We start from the raw sequence: 9,051 nt of genomic DNA on the forward strand, positions 1-9,051 counted from the left end.
GATACATAAATGAGATACATAAAGAAACTGGCTCACAATCGGAATGTGAACCAGTCTAAACAATTAATATGTTAATCATATATAATATTTTTAAACTACAATTTCTAACAATTTTTCATTACCTTTCTTAAGACCTTATTGTTTCTTGCCCTGTGAAATTTCTTCCATGTCCTCCGCAATAGTTCTTAATTTAATTGTCAAAGAATAATAAAGCCTGTAGACAATTTCATAAACATTTAGGTTTCAGGAAGATGATGATGATATGTCTAGCTACTTTCTTTCATTTTGGGTCATTCTCAGCAACACTGAATATAAGAATTTAAATAAATAATTTTGTATATATTAAGATTAAAAAAACAAACCAAACCAAATATGTAAAAATAATTTATTGCATACCATCAGTATGATATTCAGAGTATCTAAGTAATAGAAATAAAAGGTGTTATTGAATTATAATAGTTAAACCTGGAACTTTTGATGCATCTCATTCTAAATGAGAGATTTGGGAAAAGAAGCATAGTTTGAAAGAGATATAGTTTGAAAAAGTTTATGATGTCTAAAAATGAATGATGCATATATTTTGAATTTCTTAGGAAGAAATTATCTTTTTATAAGGTGATGATCTTTAACCAGGCCAAGAATGTCACAGACATGGGTGCATGGGTACACCCAAGAAGGACAGGAGAAACTTGGTAAAACAATATATCCATCAAGTCAGTCCTGATGGAAAACATGAAGAGTTGTTTTTTCAATAAAGTGTTGTGTCAGGGAAGGTTTAAGTTGGATATTAGAATAATGTGGTTCACCCAGAGGGTGGCCAGGCACTGCACAGACTCCCCAGGGAAGTGGTCACAGCCCCAGCCTCACAGAGCTCAAGAGGCATTTGGACAGTGCTCTCAGGCACATGGTGTATGCAGGGCCAGAACATAGACTCGATGACCTTGTGGGTCCTTTCCAAGTCAGCTTATTCTGTGATTCTGTGATTCTGTGATGATTCTGTGCAAAGTGGTCTTTTCCCTTAGTGGTGAAAGCAAAAAGGGCGGGAACAGAACTGAAAAAAATGTTGGTGATATTGTTAGGCATAAGTGAAAAGAATTATATTGTATTCCCAGTATTGTATTTACTGGGAAGCAAAGCATTTCACTTTCATTTACAGCATTTCAACAAGTCAAGTGTATGTAAATCTCTGTATGGTTGCTTTTAGAATAATGGACTGTTTTCTTCCCTAGGAACTTTGAGGACATGAAATTATCAAGTGATTCTGCCTTTTTGCTTAATGCTGATTTGAACGTGTGGACCCATTGGACCACTTCCCCAAGTGCTTAACATGCTCTTAAAATTTACTGAAAAAGAAAATTTGTTCACATTTCATTTATCTCTTTATGCTATCACTTTCCCCATTCTAATAATAGAGTATGTTTTGAAAACATTTTATGAGGAAATAGGCAATTGAAACAGAAATAGTTCTTGTACAGTAATATATCTTTATATATAGATATTAGAAGTTTGTGCTATGAGCAATAGGCACATTTGCTGAGGAAATCCTCCTCACTGTAACTGTAGTAAAAAAATTATGTACAGTGAGCAAGAGAGAAAATCCTGTGTCTCCAAGCCATATGGCAGGCTCTGGTCCCAATCCCTTATGGATGTCCTCTTTGACTCCGGTAGGGCTGCAGGGTGATGCAGCCCACACTCTCTGCAGGTCATTTATTAGCTTAGCTTTGTGCCCTCAGAGTATCAGCCCTATCAGCCTTCATTCCTACTCTTGCTTTTGCATAAGAGGATGAACTGCATAATTTTGTTGCTGTCCTGAAGGCAACCCACATTAGCTTGCAGCCTAGTACTGTTAATGTTCTGAAGTAAATAAATTCTCTACTGTTTTGGTTTTGATAACACAAGGATGATTACATTGAGAGAGAATTTACAGCTGAATTGTGTAAGTTAGTCAGTACTGAACAGTAAATCTCTTTACAGCATGTTTGTCCTCTTCTTTCCCTTTTCTTTCAGTAGAAATTTAATTTGAAAACAGTTTACTTCTTTCTTTGAAAATAAAATACTGAGGAGTTAATAATTTTTTAAGTAATTTTTTAAAATTACTTTTCCTTTTGTGCATCCTGGTCTGACAATTTTGTAAAAGGCAGTTTCTTTTTTATCATTCCTAAAGAACAAATATGCCCAAGGAAAAACAAACAAACCCATTTTTTCCAGGTTAAAGGTATAAAAGTTTCCAGGTTAACCTCTCATTTTAGCTCATTATTTTTACATTAGCATGTGTCCTTTAATTTCTCTCTTTCTCCTGACTTCAGAGAAATCCATGTCATGCTTTGATATCTTTCCTTTGTTTCCGTAATTTTGACATAGTTCAGGCTAAGCTGAGAACATACTGCTGTTGATGGGGCAGTCAGGAAGGCAGGCATGTCATTTGCCTCTGACACCTTTCCTTAATTTCAAACTGCCTTTGGAAAAGCTTCCCTGATTAGATGCCACTCTGAGAAACACGCTTAAACCTCTTCATCAGCCTGAAGATAACTCCTTGGTAGCTTTTCCTTGTCTTTAGCAAGTGGATTGCTTTGTCTGCTGAGACTTGTTTAAAGCAGTCCGTGCACTTCCTTCACTTTCACTTGCAAGGTAGTTTCAGCAGCTCTCCCCTGTGTAGACTTGACTGCAGCTAGACACATCTTTGTTGCTGTTAAAGTAGAAAATTTCTTTATCCTGGAAAACACTCAGGCACACTTTTGCCAGTACAGGATCAAAGTGGAAGGATGCTGTCACCTGATGATTCATAAAATCCAGCTGGCTCAGCTGGTGTTCATAAAGAAGCATAAAAGCATAAAAGAAGCTGATGTTATCCCAGGTGATATCTCTGAGACAGGCAGAGAGCAAAATGATTTTAGACCCCTACTGTTTCTTCAGGCACAACAAATACCATATTCTGCCTTTGCAACATCTCTGTTGACTTGATTACCACATCATGCAGAAGTCCTCTAATTCTTCAGATATAGGAAAATACATCAACATCCAGATACCTATTTGCTTGCTCAAGTTTCTGAAAATACTTAACAGTATTGTGGTGTCTATAAGTAGATGTATTTTAAACTTTCACCTGTTTTCCTAGCCATGCCTTCAGTGAAATTACGCCTGGACAGTCTTCTTTGTTACAGCAATTATTCACTTCATCCTGGGTAGTGTTGGGATATTTTGGAGCTGAAAGGTTAAGAGGACTGATGAAGCAGCGGCAAATGGAATCTTCTTACTACTCCTTGGAGATCTCCCTACTAAAGATCTCCCACATCTATTGTGTAATGAAATATCTGTTAACGTCCATATAGCCTCTCTGGCATTTAGCACTCTTCATTTTATGTTGTCTGGTTTTGAAACCTTATGAAGTGTAATGTTCTGTAACCTTTCAAGAACATTCATAGGTGTGATGTCAATGTTTCCCAAGTACTCAGCTGTCATTACTGTAAGCCTGACTTTTGTTTAGAAAAGCCCAGGCTGGTAATTCACTGACTTGCAGGGAAAAAAGTTGGGGGGGGTTGGGGTGGAAAAAGTAATATTTTGCATCTTAACACTTTGTCTATTTCCTCTTTAAAGTTCCATTCATCTTTGAAAAGTGAAATGACCTTTTTTTATGTACATTTATTTTAAATTATTCAATGCATCCCAAGCCTTTGCTGTTATTTATCTTCATGTTTTAACTTGTGCTAGCTTTTTTTTTTTCCCATTGACCATCATAGATACACAAAAAAACCCCTTCTGCACTTCATTTTTACTTAATCCAAATTTAAGATAATCTATATTATTAAAGAGTAGCCTTCTAGTAGAACACTGTGATGTACCACAATTTATATGTTGGCAATTTGCCCATAGTGATACTTTTAAAAGTTTTTGCTATTCCTTTGTTGGAATACTATTTTCATAGGTGGATTTTTTTTATTCTAGAGTATTGTGGTTATTCTTTTTGGTCCACTTACCCATTTGGAGAATTAAAGAAAAGATTTTTTAAAAAATATTTTCTTTCTGTCTTTGGAAGCTGTTAATCTTGTTACTCTCTACTGCAGGTTTTGATGAAATCTATTTACTTACTGAATACTGCAGGCAGCTCAGGAACAGTCACAGTTGTACCATCTCCTCCACTCTGCCATTTGGAAAAACAGAGGCTGTTGAGAACCAGCAGTAATGTGGTATGCCTAAACAAGAAAGAAATTGCTCTTTCTGTGAAAATGTGAGTTTTTGCCTATTGTGTGAGCACTCTGGATCTGCACACAGTGTCAGAAAGTTTGTGGGGGTAAAGAGCCTTATTAGTCATAAGGATGACTGTTGTTGGTGGTATGAAATCATGGATGTGTTGTTACTTCATCTACATTCATAGCATGGTAACATCTTCCTTGGAAAAAAGTATGGACAGCAGCTGTTGATGTATAAAAGACTCCTAGTAACAATCATTGTGGGCTCATAAACTGATCCTTGTAAATGAAAATAATGGTTAAAAATCTATAGATTCATTACCAAATTTTTGATACAGGCAAAATGTTTAGCCAAGGCAGTTTCTTTTCACCATTAAATGTTACCTTCCTTTGGTATGATAAAATACCTTTTTGCTTCTTTATTCTCTAGCTTTCTGATTTTTCTTTTCTTTAACATATAATCTTCTTGTTCCTTTCTTTCTCACAGGAAGGGTGGTTAGTTTTACCCAGATGCACTGAGCAATATTCAGTAGAAATGTCTGATTTTATTTCTTTTGTAGTATCTTGATGGATGTGTTTTAAAAGGTTGATAGCCTTACAAAGCAATAGGGAGATGGGCTTTTTTTGTTATATGTAAGCATCACTGAATTCCATGTGATGCTCAAATCTGATAAGCATATGAGAGGCAAATATGTTTCAGTTTTGTATATAACTAAACAAAAAAGGAAAACCAAAGTCTATAGGGATGAATCTTAAATTTACAGGGTCAGTAAAATTTATTCTACTGGAAAACACTTTTTAGTTTTTCCTTCCCTGCAGGTTAAAAAAATAAGCTTGCTGGCATGAGTGGCTTTACTTCACTGTTTTGAGATCAACTCTTTTAGGGAAACAGAATATTTACTTGAGTGAGTGCCAGATTCCTCTGACAAATGACTTAAATTCTCATAATCTCTGTTTAAATTAAAATATTATGGATTTAATCCATAGCCTTTTCACATAAGAATGTATTTCTTATTTAATTTACGATGCTTATTGAAATACAGAAGTTAATGACAAAGTTGCCATCATGGAAAATGGGAAAATGCAGCAAAATAGAGGAAATATTTGTTTGGGTTTTTTTGGGGGCTTTTTTTTTTGTTGTTGTTTGTTTGTTTTTGGTTTTTTTTCTTATGGTTGGCTTTGCCTTTGTATTTTTTTGTTTGTTGAAATGAAAATCTATTGCAAGCAGAAAGTCTGAAGCGTCTGAATAAACACCAGATTAACATTTAAACAGTGTTTTGCCAGTCAACTGTGTTAGTAGCAAAGTTTACTTCAATTATTTTTAAATTTGACAGGAATTCTAATAGGCGGTAAAATAGGCATATAAACTATTGATTAGGATAAATTCAAAAACATTGTAATTATTTACATTTTTTGTTTAGATGAATTTAACATGAAAGTACTCCATCTCCTGTTCCTTTCATCAGAATCTTTAAGAACAGGGCCATGCATAAAAAGGTCTTTGTTTTCTGCTAGGATTTTAATATCAAAATTTAGCTGCAATGGAAGACCATACTTTGCTGCATAAGCAACATGTCTATAAGGCTTCTGGCAAAAAACCCCTTCAGGCACTGCAGGAAATGAGTTCAAATGGCTTGCCTATTTACTTTCATCTGCTGAAAATAAGATGCAACATCAATTGTTTTGGTTGTCTTCACAATTAAGGAAAAATGTTTCGTTTGTAACAAGATTTCCTTTCTTACACAAAGAGCATGACAGCAGCATTCTAATGGATTATGAGCATTGCATTATAAATATTTGAGGTTTATGTTTTCTTTTACATTACACACGTAAGAGGTTTTTTTGAGTGTGGAGGTAGATATGTGTACATGCATATCCTTTGTCTCTAGATACACATGGTATTGGCAAAAGTGGACTCAGAGAAAAAGATAGGGTTATGGAAGTAATATTCTTTGAAACTGCAAGAAGAATAGATCAGACCATATGGCCTAGGAATATTTATTTAGGAAATAGAATTGCTCTTTTAGAACAGTGAAAATGTCCTCGAAATATATAATTACATTATATAATTACATGAAGGAAACTGCATTGGCAAGGTATTTCTCCATTGATTTTTTGCTTGGTCGGTTTGCAGAGGAAGAAAGCCTATTTTTGTTTCTACAGCCCTTTTGTGAGAATTTTGCTGAGTCTCTAACCCATTGTCCTCTGAATTAAGTACTATTTTCTTTCCTAACCTCTGCTTTTCTATGTATCATTTAAGGCAACTTAGGTGTTCAGGGAATTAGTCTGTGTGTATTTAAAACTCTGTTGATCCTTGTGGGTTTTTTGTTTAAAATTAAGTACTGTGAAAATCACAGAAGTTTAAAGAAAATGCATGCATCTGTTTTGTGAGACAGTCAAATTATTTGAAAAATTATTGAGAATTTTGAAATTATTTCCTTCTCCCTTGTATGACAAAAATGAAGGGGCTTTATCAGCAAGTCAGTAGCTGTACTTGTAACAGCTACAGCCATTTTGACATCTTCAAATTCTCAATTGATTCCCCATCCCAGTATTTAAAAAAGAAGAAAAAGCTACAGGTAGTGTTATATGAAAACAGATGCTTTCCTTCTCTGTCTTGTAATTAGTAGAATATAATAATGAACTTTTCACATCTTATGCAGTAATTTATTTTTGTTTATTTGCTATATCTGGAATGCCTCCTTTGGGCTCAAGTCATACCTGGTTTTCCTGCTTGCAAACAAGAGTCTTAGTGGTTCTTGAATCACGGAGTCACAGAATGGGTAAGGTTGGGAGGGACTACAATGGGTAATCTGGTCTAAGCTGCCAAATTTGGCTGTCTGGTTATTGACAGATTGCATATAAGGCTGCACTTTTAATTCCAGTTGCAGCACCTGTTATTGATTTATTGCTGGCCATTTTCCTGGTATGGTCTCATTCTTTCAGCATAGCTGACTTTTTCTAGTTTTACTGCTTGTTCCTTTATGTATTAGTCCTTTTCTAGAAGGCAGTTTTTCATTTTTCCACTGTTGCATTTTCCATAATGGGAACTTGTTGTGGAGAAACAGTATTGTATTTTATGGCTTACCTGGAATATTTCCATGCTGAGAAACCCTCTCTTAGTGCACCCATTTATATGAGGAGCCACAAATGAGAAGCATAGATGAAAGAGAAATATCAAAAGCCAGGGTTTGCTTTGCATTCAGATCTAAAAGTCCCAGACTATTCCTGAGTCCTGTGTGTACTGCCTTTGAGTTTACAAACACACCCTTGAAGTTCAATGCCCTTCATGGCTGACTTTCACTAGAAACCCCTTTAAGTTCTGTTTCTGTGCTTAGCATGTGCCACTACTGTGAAAAGCGATTATAAGACAGAGACTTTTTAATTCAACAATTGTGCCCTTTTTTGTATTCAGTGACATATGTGCTGACTTCAGTTTCTATCAATTATCTGCCTGGAAACTGGATACATTATGAGACACCACGGATAAGAACCATACTGATCACCTGAAAAGATAAAAGTGTTCTATAAGCAAAGCAGCAGCTGACATTGGCTACTCCAAACTGCAAAACCAGGAAAACAGTCTGGAAATTCAAAAACTTGTCCAAGAGGTTTGAAAAAAATAATTCTCTGTTTGATGTCGAGGTTAAATTAACAACATCCACTGGATACCTTTAATAGTGGTGTCCTGAACCCTCTTATAATTCTGTGTAAAAAATGACTAGTTTTTTATTCAGAATAGTGCTTATCTCTCTTAGAATTTGTCCTAGTACATGCAGTTTTCCTTTTCTCCATCAGGCTGAGCTCTCTGCATGACCTCTCTTCTGATATTCTGGTCACTTGCTATGGGTGCCTGTCTGACTCCAAACTCTGTGACTCAGATCACCTTGAAGTCAGATGATTTTATTTGTCCTTCTCCAGGTCCACTTCTGGGGTTAATTTGATTTGTCCTTCCCTTTGAGATGCTTTGGCCCCATCTGTATTCTATTTACTGTGCCGGGTACCATATATATACATAAAAGTATTTTATTATGAGCATATCTGCTCTCACACTATTGATAAATATTTTTAAATGGTGTTAATTTTGTAGTATCCTGTACTGTTATAGGTGTGCTAGTTGATGCTATTATTAAATGCTGCTGTTATTTATTGTTGCTGTACTATTGAGTACATATAATTTGTAATAGCTTACAGAGAGACAGAGAGATATGTACATATATATGTATATATATGTGTGTTTATATATATGTATCTATACATATAAATATTCACTTTATTAATCATAGGTATACTGAATAATGGTGATTTTCTTAGTATTTATGGTAATTTCTAGTAAAGTAGAGAAACACAGGAGCTAAAGCCTAGGTGTTATGTAGCCCTGAGGACCCTGGTCATGATCGCTGCCATACTGAAGGCTGAGTGACCCATTAGGTTGTGAGAGCAGGCAGCCTGCTTCATGTAGGACAGTGGTGCCTGTGCTAAGAAGGACTCAGTTTATTGGGTTGGTTTAACACAGCTATTAGCAAATTAAAAATATCTATTCACTTGTGATATCACGTATCCATTGTTTTAGTCTTTAATATCTGACTCCCAACTTTTCTGTACTAAGCATAAGGTTTGTCTTTCCCTAAAAGATTAAGACTCTATAGACAATATAAATTTATAAAGTTGTAATGCTCAGTGAATATATACTATTTTAGCTTATATACATTTATGAAAAATGGTCACAGCAAATTTTCAAATTATTAAAAAGTAATATTCAATTTCTTCTCTAATCTCAAATATAATATGAATTTAAAAATAAACCAGAGATAGGAAAATAAATTGGGTGAAGTTTAGGAAAATAGGCTTTTTGGCCACTAGT

The sequence above is a fragment of the Passer domesticus genome, chromosome Z (genome assembly GCF_036417665.1).
Source record: "Passer domesticus isolate bPasDom1 chromosome Z, bPasDom1.hap1, whole genome shotgun sequence".
Taxonomy (NCBI): domain Eukaryota; kingdom Metazoa; phylum Chordata; class Aves; order Passeriformes; family Passeridae; genus Passer; species Passer domesticus.